General features: G+C 41.8%; 1 protein-coding gene and 1 long non-coding RNA gene across 3 annotated transcripts in view; one reads left to right on the top strand and one right to left on the bottom strand.

Annotated features, from left to right (window-relative positions):
• LOC138786710 (zinc finger protein 665-like) overlaps positions 1 to 19,234 on the bottom strand; it is a 524,499-nt gene that overhangs the window by 461,931 nt on the left and 43,334 nt on the right. The gene's annotated exons all lie outside the window — the stretch shown is intronic.
• LOC138787529 (uncharacterized) lies at positions 1,792 to 6,629 on the top strand. Its single transcript, XR_011362393.1, has 3 exons — positions 1,792 to 1,857; positions 3,830 to 3,928; positions 6,498 to 6,629. It is a non-coding gene; the product is annotated as an uncharacterized lncRNA (long non-coding RNA).

Genomic DNA, 19,234 nt, shown 5'->3' with positions numbered 1-19,234 from the left:
TTTATACCAGGTGTATATGTACACCCTTTCATAAATCTCCCCCAGTGTGTCTGGTTGAGGGTAATTATGTTGTATGGCTGGCAGTGGTGATCATGCTCCTCCCCTATCTACCTTGTGTGGGAGATTCTGTAGTGTTATTGTACCTTAATGACTCCAAAGCATATTTTCTTTACAGTTTTTTTTTTTCCAATTGTAAGATAACAGAGCATTTCTTTTGATAAGGTGGACTCTAAGGGCCCTATTCCACCGGATGATTATCGTTCAGATTATCGTTAAATCGTTCGAATCTAAACGATAATCGTTCGGTTGAAATGCAGTTAACGATTAACGACCGAACGAGTACAGCATAATGGTGGGTGCAGTAGTACATGGGGGAGGGGTACAGTACAGCATAATGGTGGGTGCAGTAGTACATGAGGAGGGGGGTGCAAGGAGACATAATTGTGGGTGCTGTAGTACATAGGGAGGGGGTACAGTACAGCGTAATGGTGGGTGCAGTAGTACATGGGGGAGGGGGTGCAGTACAGCATAATGGTGGGTGCAGTAGTACATAGAAAGGGGGTGCAGTACAGCATAATGGTGGGTGCAGTAGTACATAGGGAGGGGGTACAGTACAGCATAATGGTGGGTGCAGTAGTACATAGGGAGGGGGTGCAGTACAGCATAATGGTGGGTGCAGTAGTACATAGGGAGGGGGTACAGTACAGCATAATGGTGGGTGCAGTAGTACATAGGGAGGGGGTGCAGTACAGCATAATGGTGGGTGCAGTAGTACATGGGGAGGGGGTACAGTACAGCATAATGGTGGGTGCAGTAGTACATAGGGAGGGGGTACAGTACAGCATAATGGTGGGTGCAGTAGTACATAGGGAGGGGGTGCAGTACAGCATAATGGTGGGTGCAGTAGTACATCGGGGAGGGGGTGCAGTACAGCATAATGGTGGGTGCAGTAGTACATAGGGAGGGGGTACAGTACAGCATAATGGTGGGTGCAGTAGTACATCGGGGAGGGGGTGCAGTACAGCATAATGGTGGGTGCAGTAGTACATGGGGGGGAGGGGGTGCAGTACAGCATAATGGTGGGTGCAGTAGTACATGGGGGAGGGGGTGCAGTACAGCATAATGGTGGGTGCAGTAGTACATGGGGGAGGGGGTACATAAATCTCCCCCAGTGTGTCTGGTTGAGGGTAATTATGTTGTATGGCTGGCAGTGGTGATCATGCTCCTCCCCTATCTACCTTGTGTGGGAGATTCTGTAGTGTTATTGTACCTTAATGACTCCAAAGCATATTTTCTTTACAGTTTTTTTTTTTTCCAATTGTAAGATAACAGAGCATTTCTTTTGATAAGGTGGACTCTTAAGGGCCCTATTCCACCGGATGATTATCGTTCAGATTATCGTTAAATCGTTCGAATCTAAACGATAATCGTTCGGTTGAAATGCAGTTAACGATTAACGACCGAACGAGAAATCGTTGATCGCTATATAAGACCTGGACCTATTTTTATCGGTGCTCGTTCGCAAAACGTTTGCAAATCGTTCGCATTGAATAACACATCGTTCGGTCGTTCGCAATAGATACGAATGCAATAGCGAATAAATAGCGAAGAAAAAAACGATCGCAATTACGATCATAAGTAACGATTATCGTTCCATGGAAATGAGTGAACGTTTTCAGGTCTTTCGCAATAGCGGTCGTTTGAGATCGTTAATCGTTAACGATTATGCAAACGATAATCGTTTGGTGGAATAGGGCCCTTAATCACCTTTTTTTTTCTCTCTAAACAGAGCAGCAGTGAAGCAGATGTTATCATGTCAGGGAGCCAGACGATGAAGAGTCTGTCTCTGCGATGAAGGTACATGTGAACTATTTACTGTAATACTTTAAAGCAAGATCTCGGTTGTGTCAGTGTTCTGCAGAGCTAAAAGACGTTTATTTTTACCCAGTGTAGACTTTACTCAGTTTTGGGGTGAAGGTAGTTCAGTACAATTACTAGATCTTGGACCCCTTAATGGGGAACTGTAATTGTATTTACAACATTTGAACAATCCACATCATTACTGAGACAAGAGCTGGTATTACAGGGACGGAGCTGGTGACATCCAAACTCCTGCTCCAACCTGAAGTGCTACGTTAGCACTGCAGTCCATGCAGTGCTACCCAGAGCTAACTGCAGTGCTGCGAGTTGGAGCGGGAGTCATGACGCCACCTGCTCCTGCAGGCCGCGGCTCCAGGAGTCTTTGGAAACCCCAGCCAAGGTAATATACACCTTTATTAAGTATATTATAAAGTTGGCTTACATTCTAATATACTTTGCTGGGCAGGGTTTCCCCAGAGGACCTCATTAACGGCAGATAAGTTTAATAAAATTTACTGATAAATATATTGTATGATAAACTAAATAAGCTTTGCTTAAAACCTGGACACATTTTAACCTTTAAATGATAACTCTTGACACAGACTTTAAACTAAATCTATATACAGTGGTACCTTGGTTTAAGAGTAACTTGGTTTAAGAGCTCACAGTTTTTCAAAATTGTGACTTGGTATAAGAGCATTGCTTTGGTGTAAGAGCTCCCTGTTCTGGGTGGGAACGTGAGTGGGGGAGGGGCATGGTCTGCATAGCGGGGTCTATAGCACTGTACTCTGACCTAGGAAGTCTCCCTCACCTTCCAAATCATAGCAGATCCACTTCAGGCTGGGGCTTGCATCAGGGGACAGGACGGTGGAGGTAATCTCTCCATAGCTGTAACCCCTCTCTCCCCGGACAGAGAGCGCTGCATGTATGTGCCCACATCTGTCCTGCTCATTCCTTCATGCTCCCTGCAGTCTCTGTCCGCCCTTGTGTTTCCCATCCTCTCCATTACTGTACAGTAACTTATAATATCACATATTCTGCTGTTTCTGAATGTTTGTTTCGTCTGTTTGTTATTCAGAATAATAAATCATTATTTTGGGGGCGTGGAACCAATTGTCTGCATTTCTATGATTTCTCATGGGAAAATTTGCTTTGGTTTAAGAGTGGATTTGGATTACAAGCACGGTCCTGGAACGAATTATGCTCGTAATCCAAGGCACCACTGTATGTATAATTTTTTTTTTTTTCTCCTGGGTACATCACCTTGTCGTGCTTCAGAACTAAACGTGCTTAAGTCTGCTCTGAATATTTGTGTGCTCTTCCCTGTAGACTGATTAAGGGGTTAATTCAGTGTAGTGCTGGGGCTGGCCCTGTTCCCCCTATAACAAATACAGTGGTGGGATATGATGGGCTAGTTTTAAAACCATTAGTCATTCACCGTACCCCACTACTACCTCCCCATCATCCATTTCACTTCTCTGCGATCAGACAGGTCATATGGATAATGGGAGTAGTAGAGGGTGAGGTGAATAATTCTTTAACTATTTACCTATCTTTTCTCAATACTACTACTCGCATTATCCATCCTACCTCTCTGTAACACACAGCAGTAGTACGGAGAATGGGAGGGGTAGTACTGTTATAAGAAGTGATTAGTTCAAGTAAAAGCACTATTATCTAACAGTCGCCTATGGTGTTGTCATACACTGTTGGACATACAAAATGTCTGATTAAAGCACAAATAATCTGCAAACAATGTATGCTTTATATTTATAAATCTATTCATATGAAAGGGCATGATATCATCTGTTTAAACACATTTTTGTCTTTTGATTGCTTCTCTTATGGTGACCTCTACATATCAGTTGATTTTACTATTAACCTGTAACTTATATTTTTCATTTTTATTTCTTACATAATTGACATTTAAATTTTTTGTGTGTATACTTAAACTTACATTTCTTTTTAGTTTGCAAACACTGAAGAAATAAGTGTGAATGCTGCCAGATCTTCTAAAAATGAAGAAGCAATTTCATCTGTTCAGAAAGACAGTCTGCCAGCTCAAGAGGTATGATTGGGGGGGGGGGAGGTTAGCAGCTGCTGTTAATGGATCATACTGCATTGTAGTGAACTATTAGGCTCTTTGATTTTCTCTGGAGGGTTGCCATGCTGGGACGTATGCTCTGCTTATGGATCATACATCCTAGGATAAACACATTCCTGCGCATGATGCCTATTAATGTGTTAGCTGTGAAAGAATAGTTATTTAATACAGTCTTAATACTGGGCCACATTATTTGAATGTCAGTGCTCACTCCTACTCTCACATACCGGGCCAAAAGCAAGACTTGGCTGTGTGACTGCAGGGTGAAGCTTATGACGTCAAAACAAAATTTTGCCCAGCACAAAGAATTTGAAGGAAACTCTGCCCTGAACAGAAAAGCTAAGGAAAACATATTACAAAGCTGGAAACATCAGGAGATAAGAAACAGAATAATTTGAATTTACAATCCAATTTCAGAGCTTTTTCACTTTGTTGGTATTAAAAAGAGGTAGCTTTCATAGATCCTAGGGTCGCGTTCACTCATTGTAGGCTACATTTGATTTGCAATAAACTTTCTTTTGACCTTATAACTTCTCAATGTAATTATCCTGTCCAGGGCTTCCCCTTGCCCAGAGTTATTATTTCTAAATTTTTGATATGCTAATGATGATAAGCATAGTTAATTATTTTTTTGTTATAGGATTTAATGGACACTTGTAAATATTAAAGGGAAAATAGCATCAGGTGCACAGCATGGTACCTGAAGGTATCATGCTGTGCACCTGGTGAAAAGGATTCCCATACTCTGCTTTTTATTAGAAACGGATTAACAGTTTAAAATATATACTTTCTAAAGCTTAAAGGAGAAGTCCTGCGAAAATCTTTATTAAAGTAATGTATTGCCCTCTAAAAGTTACACAAATCACCAATATACACTTATTACGGGAAATGCACATAAAGTGCTTTTTTTCCCTGCACTTACTACTGCATCAAGGTATCACTTCCTGGATAAAATGGTGATGTCACTTCCTGGATAAAATGGTGATGTCACGACCCGACTCCCAGAGCTGTGCTGGCTGTGGCTGCTGGAGAGGATGATGGCAGGTGGACACTGAGGGACGCAGGGCACTGGAGGGACACTGAGCATCCCTCTGCCATCATCCTCTCCAGCAGCCACAGCCCGCACAGCTCTGGGAGTCGGGTCGTGACATCACCATTTTATCTAGGAAGTGACATCACCATTTTATCTAGGAAGTGATACCTTGATGCAGTAGTAAGTGCAGGGAAAAAAAGCGCTTTATAAGCATTTCCCATAATAAGTCTATAATGGTGATTTGTATAACTTTTGGGGGGCAATACAATACTTTAATTAAAAATTTGCGCCGGACTTCTCCTTTAATAGGCTAGGTGCACTGGGGCGGGGCAGTGCACTTAGCTGGTTGTCCGTCATGGCAGGGCAGCCTCCAGGAATTGTCGAACTTCTGTTGCTTGGCTGAGGCCCCGGAGTGACTGCGCAGGCACCATCGGATCTCTGTGTCTCGCGAGGACAGCCGATCTGATGGCGCTTGTGGAGCCACTTTAGGGCCTCGGCCTGGGTGGCAGGGATTCATCAATTCCTGGAGGCTGCCCTGCCATGACGGACAACCAGCTAAGTGCACTGCCCCACCCCAGTGCACCAAGCCTATTAAGCTTTAGAAAGTATATATTTTAAACTGTTAATCCGTTTCTAATAAAAAGCAGAGTATGGGAATCCTTATCACCAGGTGCACAGCATGATACCTTCAGGTACCATGCTGTGCACCTGATGCTAGTTTCCCTTTAAAGGAGAAATTCAAGATTAAAGGGGAACTCCAGGTAGAGGTTAAAAAAATGACACTTCTGCAGAAGCATATAGCATTACTTACCTATCTATCCCAGTTTTGAAACTACCAAAAATCCATTTGTTTGGGTGGGGTTTGCTCTGTATTGTGTTTCTGTCCTTCCTGGTTTATCATTACCCAGAATGCAATGTTTCCCTCATGTGATCGTCACAGCCCCCACCCATTACTATCAGTACAATTAGTGCTGCACCTACTTCTGGCCGGTCAGAGATGGTGAATCAGTCAGGGGATTGGGATCCAGCCCTGCCTCCTGTGACATCGCATCCTGCCCCCTGTCTGCATCATCAGCTTGTCCTCAGGCCACAGATACGGTAATACATTGTATAGACAAATCCATATAACTTTTAATCTACTTTAAATAGAAAACATTTTCTTATCCGGAGTTCCCCTTTAATAAATGTGTGCGGGGGGAGGGGTTTCAAAAAATAGCAACCAGCTTACACTTATGTTCTATGGCTTCCTGAAAACATAACCCCAACAGAGAGTGGCTGAGCAATGTAGTGATGCTTATTGCATTACGGCACAGCATGTTGTACTGAACAGCCTGCGCTGGATGGCTGGCGTGTCGATGCCATCAGGGAGCCCCCTGAACACATTTATTAATCCTTGAGTTCTCCATTAAAGTCTTGTTTGTTTTATATTAGTTGTATATCAATGAAACTATTGTTACATTTGCATTTAATATATCTTATTCAATTTTCTCCCCCCCATAGCCTATTTCATCATGTAAAAATTCGCAAACAGAAGTATTTAATTCTCTTACTTTATTGAATGAATCAATTTCGTCTTTGGAGGAAGCTACCAAATCAAACTACATCATTCTCCTAAAGTCAAAAAATCTTGGCAATGAAGGTATTGATCTTTTTACAATTGACATTTATAGAGAATTAATAACCAATTTTACCTCTCTGTATAGAGCTCTAGGGAGACTATATCTGGAATACGGTGTACAGTTCTAAAGACCTCACCTGCAAAAGGATATTACTAAAATTGAACGGGTTCAAAGACGAGCTACAGAAATGGTGGAAGGTCTAAAGCATAGAACTTATAAAGAAACACTGAAAAGATCTAAATATGTATAGTCTGGAAGAAGGAAAAGGGGAGATATGATTGAAACCTCTATATATGATATACTAGAGATAGATATATATAATTATCCTGTAGTTGTGATAGGCTCCACAATATAGTATCCCCTCTAATAGCCCCACTCCCCACTATGTATGTAGTGTCCCCTCCATAGGAAGCCCCTTCCAGGTAGTACCCCCATTATAGGATGTCCCCTAGGTTGTACTACCATTATAGTAAGCCATTAGGTAGTATCCCCATTGTATACAGTGTCCCCCTTTAAAAAAAAAAAAAAAAAGAATAATTGCCTTCCGTCGGCCCCTGGGGTCCAACTTTGTAATTTGTGTTATGTAAGTGAACGGCCCCCTTCCCCTTGTTCCACCCAGTTGTATAACTTTGTAATGTGTGTTATTTTGTCAATAAATGTTTATCGCCGCACTACCCCTTTAACGCTTCCAGCAGCCTATGCACTCCATCTCCCGCCTTGCCTGAACAAAAACCAGCAAGAGCAGTGCAGTGGAAGGAGACAGCGCCCTCTTGTTACCATAGGCATAATTATGCCTCCGGTCACAAGAGGGCGCTGTCTTCTCCTGCATTGTCAGGCTTCGCTGGTTTGCATGCTGACCATGCAAACTCTGTATCCAACCTCTGCAGCAGGTAATATTGGAATTGCAGCGATCGAGGGCTCAGACCAGCTTGCACACGAAGGCAAAAAAAAAAATCCTGGCCATATGGGTCATTATATTACAAAGTTTAAGCAGGGGCCCTAATGTGATTTAAAATGTTTTTAAAAAAGGTGAGGTACATTTTAATTATTTTACTACTTTTTTGTTCTTAGATGTCAAGGCTACTGGCAAAGAGAAAATTAGGTGGAGTAGTCCAAATGTAAAGGGGAAAGTGTTGTTTTCTTTTACCGGAATTCCTTATATTGTAATTGGACGAAAATATCTTCAATGTCATTTGGGTACAGAATTCAAGCGGCCTCGTAAAACTGATGATCAAAATCAGGTATCTTTCAGAAAATTATATATTAATTTTGTAATCTAGTTCCAAAAGACTACTAACTTTATAGACAAACAGAATAATCTTTTTGTAAAATTATAAACTAAAATATTAAAGCTGCATGAATGAGATAGGAATCCATACTAAAGACTATTAATCATGTTAGGACCAAACATGGGACCAGAAATTAGATGGGGAGACTTGTGAGGCCCCTGGAACATGATCAGAGCCATGCTAGGGAACAGGAGTGAGATGGTGGTATTGGTCAACAGAAATGAGATTGTAAGCCACACTTAAGACATGGAGCCATGCAGGGGACCATTAATTTGACTCATTTTAAATAACATCATTATGTCCAATAATTGGTATTGTAGGTATAAGGTTTAATTTTATGTCATGGATTTTACTTTTTTACAACACAATGCATTTATAGGCTGCGTTCACACTACGTATATTTCAGTCAGTATTGCAACCAAAACCAGGAGTGGATTAAAAACACAGAAAGGCTCTGTTCACACAATGTTGAAATTGAGTGGATGGCCGCCATTTAATGGCAAATATTTGCTGTTATTTTAGAACAACGGCTGTTGTATTGAAATAATGGCCGTTATTTACTGTTATATGGCGACCATCCACTCAATTTCACCATTGTGTGAACAGAGCCTTTCTGTGTTTTTAATCCACTCCTGGTTTTGGTTGCAATACTGACTGAAATATACTGACTGAAATATACGTAGTGTGAACGCAGCCATAATGTGCAACTAAAATTTTCTTATTTTGTCTAATATAGCAGCAAGACCATTTATTCCGAAGACAAAGGAGAATTATTCAAAATACTAAGAAGATGGGTTGTACAGCTGAAATCCACATTTTACATATTCTCCTATTTCCCGACTTCAAGGTTAACCAAAGTTTGTGTGTTGTTGGGTCTTACTAATGGTTTGGTTCAGTTTTTACTAACACATAAAAAATAATGAACTATACCCTTATCTCTCCTCTTTAATGTGCGTATGATGTGTGAATGGTCCAAACTTTTTGTAAATTAGTATTTAAATGAAGATTCTGGAACAACCTGAGTGCTTTCTTTTTATATGTGTTAAATGTTATATACAATAAAATCTTTTTTGTGTATTTATTTTTTGTTTAACTGTCGTTTTCGCCACATAAATGCTAAATTGTGAGTCATAAGCTTATGAAAGGTTTGATCAAACTTACCCATTGCTTACACAAATAGGCAAAATTATCCATACTCTAGCTCAGTGTTACTCACCACCAGGCCTGTGGAGTCAGTTGTGGAGTTGGAGTCGGAGCTAGTTTTGGCTGGAGTTGGAAAAAAATTTACCGACTCCAGCTTTAAAAAAAATCTGTAAAAAATTTAGAATTGAGTTTTGATATGAATTTATAAGTTGTGCTCATTAATATATTTTATGAGCAACATTCTAATAGGACACTGGCCCTATTACATAAGGGTGGTCGGGGGGGGGGGAGATCTGTGCTGGTCTCTTCCTGGATGCTGGATGACTATATATGAGCAGCAGTGTAATATGAAGATAGGATATGTATATAGAAGTGTAATATAGAGAAGATGTAAGTAGTGTAGCAGTAACCTCTGTCCTCAGTGCGAGTTTCATCTCTGGGAGAAGATGGTGTGTTTTTCTTCAGTGTTCTATGACTGCAGCAGGCTGCGTGTGTGTGCGCATGCTATGGCTGCAGCAAGCTGTGTATGTATGTGTGCTAAGGCTGCAGCAGGCTGTGTGTGTGTGTGCGCGCGCTATGGCTGCAGCAGGCTGTGTGTGTGTGTGCGCTATGGCTGCAGCAGGCTGTGTGTGTGTGTGCTATGGCTGCAGCAGGCTGTGTGTGTGTGTGCTATGGCTGCAGCAGGCTGTGTGTGTGTGTGAGCTATGGCTGCAGCAGGCTGTGTGTGTGTGCGCTATGGCTGCAGCAGGCTGTGTGTGTGTGTGTGGTGTGCACTATGGCTGCAGCAGGCTGTGTGTGTGTGCTATACCTGAAGCAGGCTGTGTGTGTGCGCTATGGCTGCAGCAGGCTGTGTGTGTGTGTGAGCTATGGCTGCAGCAGGCTGTGTGTGTGTGCGCTATGGCTGCAGCAGGCTGTGTGTGTGTGTGCGCTATGGCTGCAGCAGGCTGTGTGTGTGTGTGCGCTATGGCTGCAGCAGGCTGTGTGTGTGTGTGCGCTATGGCTGCAGCAGGCTGTGTGTGTGTGTGCGCTATGGCTGCAGCAGGCTGTGTGTGTGTGTGCGCTATGGCTGTAGCAGGCTGTGTGTGTGTGTGTGTGCGCTATGGCTGCAGCAGGCTGTGTGTGTGTGTGTGCTATGGCTGCAGCAGGCTGTGTGTGTGAGTGCGCTATGGCTGCAGCAGGCTGTGTGTGTGTGCGCTATGGCTGCAGCAGGCTGTGTGTGTGCGTGTGTGCGCTATGGCTGCAGCAGGCTGTGTGTGTGTGTGCGCTATGGCTGCAGCAGGCTGTGTGTGTGTGTGTGCGCTATGGCTGCAGCAGGCTGTGTGTGTGCGCTATGGCTGCAGCAAGCTGTGTGTGTGTGTGTGTGCGCGCTATGGCTGCAGCAAGCTGTGTGTGTGTGTGTGCGCGCTATGGCTGCAGCAGGCTGTTTGTGTGTGTGTGTGCTATGGCTGCAGAAGTGTGTGTGTGTGTGTGTGTGCGCGCACGCGCTATGGCTGCAGCAGGCTGTGTGTGTGTGTATGCTAGTATGCTATTGGGTGCCCCCACAGTGACCCTCAACATCACTATGTGTGACCCCCTCTCTCAGTATGGCTGACCCCTCTGTATCACATGTATCTGGCATTGTTAGCAGTGTTAGAAACATAGAAGATGTCACCAGGAAAAGACCCCCTGCTCCATCTAGTCTAGTTGTGAGTAGTTCAGGACATGGAGACTGGAGACTGGCTGCACCCACTGCACACACAGGAGAAGCTGCTTTATATACAGTATTCCTTTATTTCCTCAGAAGTCGCCCCAGGATCATGTAGGACATTAGGTAGAAGCTGCTGAGCCAGTGTGATGAATAACTCCCCTGGTATATGAGCGGCCATTTATCAAGGAGCACGAGGCGGAGTCGGTTCTGGTAAAATTCAGGAGTTGGAGTCGGAGCTGCGGATTACTGACTCCACAGCCCTGCTCACTACATTTCTCTAGTTCCACAAACAGGTCATGTCTGTATGCTATGCCATACAGAAAACACTTGTAGTAATGCTTGGTGCATCAACTCTAATTACATCCCCTATGAGCGACTTAAAGGCCAGTTACATAGGCGGATTATAATGCCAGCCGCTGATAATCCTCCGTGTAATAAGCACAGCGATCAGCTGGGGCATAAGTAAATGCATGCTGATTGATGTGTTTTGAACAGTCCGAAACTCATTGTCTGTGATCTGCACATCTCGGTGTAATAGGAGAGTTCCGGGTGACGTGTGATGAAAGTGAAGGGCAAAACAAATCATACAAGTGATTGTTACCATGGCTCCTTCCTCTGATGCCTGAACATCACTTATTGGCATGGGCAGGGACTCACCCATGTAATACCGCCCTACAGAAATACAATTAGTGCTGCTGGGTAGCCAATTGTTATTAATGGATAGGTTGTCCTTGTAGTTGAAAAATTTAAACATTAAGGAAATAGTGAAACACTTCCATGGTGTGAGGATTGAGGACTAACATTGAGAGAAGATGAACTAGTGCATATACACAAAGAAAATAGTTTTTGAGAATCTGGTAACGTGCTTCACACAGATGTCTGTCCATCTTCAATGCAGGTATTGAAAGCCATGTACATGGGACCTCACTGCTATAGCCATCCATGTGTACAATTATATTAACCCTATATTATATGCTGCCTAGCACCTGTTTACCTAGGAATTAAAATTAAAAAAAAACTACCTGTCCTACACTACCATTTGAGTACCTGATATGGTTGGCAGGATGCACTGTACTCCACATATGACCTCGATGCTACTTTCATGAATTACTGTTTCTTTCATTCCACCACTGCTACCAATCCACAAGCTATTTGAGGGCACACAAGCACACAAGACAACTAATAGGTGGCACAGAGTAAGGGCCAAGACAGGAACTGTCCAGAGCAGGAGAGGTTTTCTATGGGGATTCATAGAAAACCGAAACAGAGTTCCTGTCTCACTGTATACATCACTTTTTAAATGACTTAGTTTTTCACAATAACCACTGTACTATAGCCCGCAAAGCCCTATGTTGGAGGAGTTGTAACCTGCTTGAAAATTTGTAAAACATACTAATTGAAAACCATGTACCCCAACGTTTGTGGCACAAATTCGATTTCATCTGCTTAGGTAAATCTGGACCATCTTGTTAAATTTGTAAATGTTTTCAGATCATCAACTATTTTATGTATATTTTAAAATAGATCCAAATTGATACAGAAAAAAAGAAGAAAAAACTCTGCCAAGAAACTAAAATGAGAGCTTTTAAACAAGGTAGACTCTGTAAAAGCTAGCCATCGATATGTAGCCAGATTTCCTGTGCAGTCTGACCATACTAACCATGCAACTACCGGAGAGGTAAGTTTTTTTTCAGGTATATAATAACTAAATCTAATTATGATGTTTTTAAGTGAATGTGTAGTCCTCCTGCACACGTCTGTACTTCCATGACCACAATGTGCAAAATAGAGACTAGAAGGAGTGTCACTCACCAGTTGTCAAATTCTTTAAGTACGTGCTGTAAAGTCCATTAGGGTATGGAGGAGGAGGCTGAGGATTACAGCGCGTCTCTGCCTGTGTCATAGATTGCATTCTATGCACAGGCGGATTGCTTCCTCCGTCCAAAGAATCCGCATGCGCTGAGGATTACGCAGCGGATGTTCCATCTCTAATCCTCAGTGTGCACATACCCTAACAGAGCAAGGGAGAGAGTTTAAGCATAGTCTATGCTTGATCTCTGTCCCTTGCTCTGTAATGGACCTTACAGTGTGTAATTAAAGATTTTGCAATTGACAACTGGTGAGTGCCCCTCCTTCTAGTCTCTATTTTGCACATTATACTGTTACTTATATGCTTTTGAAGTGTGCACCCCAGGTCAGTGCCTGCTGGGTTTGAAACAGGTCAAACAAACCCACGACCAGCATATGGAGTCTATAGACTCAGGTGGTGCCAGGTGAATAGACTCTTCCATGACCACAAGCTTCAATCAGACTCCCACTATCATGGGCAAACATGAGGCCCTATTCCACGGGCCGACTGAGGAGCAAACAAGCGCTTTCAGCTCCTCGTTCCCCACTCGCTGCCACCACTATTACACGCGGTGGCAGTGAGTAGGTTAGTACGGGAGGGGCCGCAGGGGACTGCCCAGGTGATTGCTAGATTGTCCGGGCAGCCCATAGAGGATAGTGGTAGTCTGCTGCTGCCGCTCCTATTCCGCAGGGCAATGACAGCAGATCGCTGCTATCACAGTCGTTTGTTTTTCAACATTGTTGAAAGACAAAAGACTGCAACGATGAACGATGTCGGCTGATCGATGCCTTCTATTCCACGGGACGATAATCAGCCGAATATGGCTGATAATTGTTCTGTGGAATAGGGCCTTTAGGACCTGTCCTATTTCTGGCCATGATTGAGGGCAGCACTAAAAGTTATAGTGCCAGTTGTGTGCATGAGTCCTAACAGGTAGTGACAAATTTAAAGGGGTCGTCCACTTTATAGTAAAATAATTCAGTTTACAGTATTAGTAAGTGTACTCACTGTATATACTGACAGCAGCTCCCTGTGTACCTCATAGAGCTAAAATCAGAGTGCCCTCCTCCAGGCTGTTCTGCCCTGCTCTGTGGTGTTGCTGTCCATAAAATGGCCAACATGGAGAAGCATGTGACCAGCCCTGCCCCCCCCCCCCAAAATGTCCACCACTTAGCCTGTATATGTCCATGGAGGACACAGGGGGCGGGGCATGGTTACATGCTCCTCCATGTCAGCCATCTTATGGACAGACTCACTAGAGAGCAGGGCAGCCCAGCCTGGAGGAGGGAGTCTGATATTAGCTCTATGAGGTACACAGGGAGCTGCTGTCAGTATATACAGTGAGTACAGGGAGCTGCTGTCAGTATATATAGTGAGTACACAGGGAGCTGCTGTCAGTATATATAGTGAGTACAGGGAGCTGCTGTCAGTATATACAGTGAGTACACAGGGAGCTGCTGTCAGTATATACAGTGAGTACACAGGGAGCTACTGTCAGTATATACAGTGAGTACACTTACTATTATATTTATTTATTTTAATATTATCAACATGAGTTTCTGAGAGCAAACTTTAATAAGACCGATCTTGAGCTGATACTATTCCCCCTCCTTTAAAAAAAAAAAAAAAAGAAATTAGCTCTGATAGGGATTATAAAGACCCTGTGAGGATTGGACTTTCTGTTATTGGGTTATCAGTTTGGAGTTATACCTAGCAGTTATAATGACCGGCAAGGTCCTTGGTAGATGGATTCAGCACATCTGTAGACAGAGCGAGGGTGGGGTGGGCATTTTAAAGATTTTTTTACATTGGCATTTGGCATTTTTATTTCAGGTAGCAAACCAGCATGAAAAAGTGGACATTAGGGTCAAAGAAAAATTTTTACAGTTACACAGAAGTGGTGTACGGAAAATAAGTGAGATGAGGCGTCATACTAATGCATTTGTACAAACAGAAATTTTCCCGGGTACAGATGCTCCAATAGAAGATCGCCGAAGGTTCTGTCCCACTAGAAAGGACATCTGTAATATTATGGCTAAATCCAAATCAAAAACACTGAACTCTTCACTTGACTAATCTTATCTTCTCAGTATCTTAGAGGAATGGCAGAAAGACAATTCAAACCTAAGCATTCATTGTCGGCCCAACACAGCGGCAAATGAAGAGCGCAATACACAGACATTCTTGTTTTGCTATCAAACAGAGTGGCAAAAAAGGCTTTTATGTCTATATGGCAATAACATGACACTATTTGATGCGACCTATCGAACCACACGATATGCTCTTCTGTTGTTTTTTTTGTGTGTAAGGACAAATGTTTGCTATGTGGTAGTAGGAGCGTTTGTCACACAATATGAAAATTCTGAAAGCTTAGTGGAAGCCCTGATCATCTTTAAGTCCTGGAATGAGAATTGGAATCCATCTTGCTTTCTCGTTGACTTCTGTTTAGAAGAGATTAATTCTATTAGCAAGGTATTTCCTGGTAAGTAAATATATATTTGACAAGTTGCATACCAAATCCAGAAAAATACTATAAAAAGAGGCATTGACAAATTTGTTATTAATTTTAAAATAGACAGACATCCTACATTACTAGTGTTGATGACATGTGTATGAGGTTATCAACTAAGAAGCCTGTGGTGAATATATCAAAACTGTCTTTCAGCAAAACAGGTTTTCCAATAGCAACCAGAGTTCTGCTTTTATATTCAAATTAGTTCTGATCTGAGCTCTGATTGGTTGCTAGGGGAAAGTCAGAAATTATGACTTCTATTTTTTATAGTTATTCCCTCCAATGTGTATTTGCAGCATTGATAATGTTTAGGAAGCTGAACCATCATTGTTCTTCCTGGCATATTTGCAACATGTAAGCAACACACATATACAACAGTGAATTGAAGACTGGTGACTTAAATTAGGCATCATGATTTATTAATTTTCCCTTTTTATCTTCTTCTGGTTCACACCAACATGGCAACTTCTTTTAGTCCCGTCTTATTTACACAGAATCTACAGAACAAACATGTTAGGCTCCTAATTTTTTAAACAACCTACGCTAACTCCTCCATATTGTCACCCCCATTAAGTTATTTTGCAGTTCACCCTATTTGTTACACCCCTAATAAGTATTGAGTCTCCTGAAATATTATATCCCCTTTGCAGTTAGGCCTTTACCCCTATTTCATAGCCCCCCCCCCCCCTTTAGTAGGTAAGCATGTCCCCTTATTTGTTAGCCCTCCATATGAAGGTAGTAATTCCCAATTATTTGTTAGCCCAACCTTGGTAGGTAGGCATTTACCCCTATTTAGTAGACTCTTTTATTAATGATGTATTTTCCCCTATTTGGTACCGCCCTTAGTAATAGCCATTTCCCCCTATACAACTAAATTTTATGGGGGAAAAATTGGCTTGTCACTTGTTTCTGTGCAGAGCAGCAAGAAAAAAATCCTCTTCCATCTAAACAAGCAGCACCTCTGTGATTACAACGGAACTCCACTACATGATAACGTCATCACGTGGCCCGCATAGCAGAGGTCTGCTGTAGTGTCGTCGGTAGAGGATAGTAATAAAAACGCTCCCTATGAGACATTGTCCTTTACCTGGTTAATATTTCAGCATCATGTACTGTATGTCTAAGCAAAATAAATGCAGCTGAAAGATTTCCCTCAGTGCCGGAACAACCAGGCTGTTACAGTGCCTGGTGAGTGGCCCAGTGCTCCACACCGCCGGGCCCCGAGGCAGTGTCGTACTCTGCCACTGCTTATGGTATTTAGTGACAAACCTGTCTGTGTGCAATTTGCTTTTGTCCCTTCACTTTGTAATGGGAATCAGTCCCATTACAACAGGCATGTCCAAACTTTTTTTGAAGAGTGCCAAATTTGATGAAGTGAACATGTGCGAGGGCCGACCATTTTACATGCTACATGCTATATGCTTTATAACACAGGCAGATAATAGCAAGCTGGATACCTGGGGGGCTGTAAAAGTTCGGAACGCGGGCCGCAAATGGCCCTCCGGCCGGACTTTGGACATGCCTGCATTACAAGGATTCTAAAATGGTCCTACTTTAGAACTCTACTATTTTCTAAAGGAACATATTCTGTTCTTTAGCTGAAGAGGCCTATAAAACTGAACATAACACTAAAAATAATGTATGAAAAGGAGGCCTAAGGTTTCATACACACATACGTGGATGTTTATTGTGTTAAAAAAAAAAAAAAATGTTTAGCGTGCAAATCTTTTTTTCTTATTCTACATTGACATTTATTTGTGAGAATGAAAAGTTAAGACATTGAAAAATAAAGTACATATTTTTTATGTTAGAAAGTCAGGGCCTGATGTATTTTTGTATAAACAGATTCAGTGGAAGTTAGAAAGAAATAGCCCATTTGTCTTTTTGTTTTCACTGCATAATAAACATCACCATTACTGTGCATTTGAGGGAATAAAATTTAGGATTATTTTCATGTGTATTGTTAGGGTTGCATTAGATTGATTTATATTCAATCCAAAAAGTTGTTGCATTAACCTTTTTTTCTATAGGTGCAAAGATATTACTTTGTGATTTTCATCGCGAGAAGGCATGGATGGAATGGGTAAACAAAAAAGAACACAAAGTTCGTGATTTTAGAAAATTGGTTTTGAAAATGCTTAGAAACATTGCAAATGCAAGAAGTATGGAGGATCATAATGCTGCTCTTCAAGACTTGACAAATTCAGCTGCATGGAAAAAAACTACAGAGCTGAGACAGTGGTTCTCAAATAAATGGCTGCCTGAAATAATGGTAAAATTGAATTTTAAAGTGAAGAAGTTCAATTGATAAAAGAAATAGGAGGCATATTCGATGTTATTTGTGGGAGGATCTATCCAAATATAGTGGTACCTTTGTTTAAGAGTAACTTGGATTGAGAGCGTTTTGCAAGAAAAGATCACAGTTTTTCAAAATTGTAACTTGGTATAAGAGCTCCCTGTACTGGGTGGGAGGGGAAGTGGGGGAGGGGCATGGTCTGCATAGCGGGGTCTACAGCTCTGTACTCTGACCCAGGAAGTCTCCCTCACCTTCCAAATCATAGCAGATCCACTTCAGGCTGGGGCTTGTATAGTAACCAGCATGGGGATCTGCAGTTCCATCCTGTAGCTACTATCTGCTGCTGTGTTATCAGGGTTATACAGTTACTATACATTATACACCACATGCTGCTATACTGTACTGTAACTTATAATATCACATATCCAGCTGCTGTGTTATCAGGGTTATACAGTTACTATACATTATATACCACATGCTGCTATACTGTACAGTAACTTATATATCACATATCCAGCTGCTGTGTTATCAGGGTTATACAGTTACTATACATTATACACCACATGCTGCTATACTGTACTGTAACTTATAATATCACATATCCAGCTGCTGTGTTATCAGGGTTATACAGTTACTATACATTATATACCACATGCTGCTATACTGTACAGTAACTTATATATCACATATCCAGCTGCTGTGTTATCAGGGTTATACAGTTACTATACATTATACACCACATGCTGCTATACTGTACAGTAACTTATATATAACATATCCAGCTGCTGTGTTATCAGGGTTATACAGTTACTATACATTATACACCACATGCTGCTATACTGTACAGTAACTTATATATCACATATCCAGCTGCTGCTGTGTTATCAGGGTTATACAGTTACTATACATTATATACCACATGGTGATTGCTATACTGTACAGTAACTTATATATCACATATCCAGCTGCTGTGTTATCAGGGTTATACAGTTACTATACATTATACACCACATGCTGCTATACTGTACAGTAACTTATATATCACATATCCAGCTGCTGTGTTATCAGGGTTATACAGTTACTATACATTATACACCACATGCTGCTATACTGTACAGTAACTTATCACAGATTCAGCTGTTTCTCATTGTTTTATCTGTTCTACATGTTATTCAGAATAGGAAATGATTATATTTGGGGTGTGGTGTGGGTGCATATCAATAATTTTTTTATGGGAAAATTTGCTTTGGTTTAAGATTGGATTTGGATTACAAGCACCGTCACAGATCGAATTATACTCATAATCGAAGGAATCACTGTATAAGTTGCTCATTTGGCTGGGAAAATCACAGACTTGTAATATAGTGCCTAGGCTGTACAGCAACACGATTTTTATGCTTAAAATTGGGAGGAGGAATAACGCTGACTGTCCCAGATGTAGGGTGGAAAATTCTGGCTAGGTACATCTACTGTGGTCATGTGCTCAGTTTACATCCTCTTAGTAACAAATCATAAATAAAATATAAATTAGAGTTTGTTTCAAGCTAAATGCAGAACTGTCCCTAATAATTCTAGGAGACAATTTTAACCTGAAGATGTCGAGTCAAACTAAGTGTAAAATTTGGAGGGTGTTGTTTTATGATTATTATTATGATTATTATATATTATTGATAGTTAGGCATTGGTTCTTCCTCAACCCTTTTAACTTTATGGTAGTACTCCAGGCTGGGGGGCATTTTGGGTGATCGCTGGGGAGGGGGTGGAAATTGAAGGCGGAGGTCACTTACCTCCCTGGTTCCAGTGCCGGTGCCCGGATTGCGCCGCCCCATACTCCCGTCCCGC

This window comes from Dendropsophus ebraccatus, chromosome 3 (genome assembly GCF_027789765.1).
Source record: "Dendropsophus ebraccatus isolate aDenEbr1 chromosome 3, aDenEbr1.pat, whole genome shotgun sequence".
Lineage (NCBI taxonomy): Eukaryota > Metazoa > Chordata > Amphibia > Anura > Hylidae > Dendropsophus > Dendropsophus ebraccatus.
The sequence above is the reverse complement of the archived record's forward strand: the minus strand, read 5'-3'. Positions and strand labels throughout refer to the sequence as shown.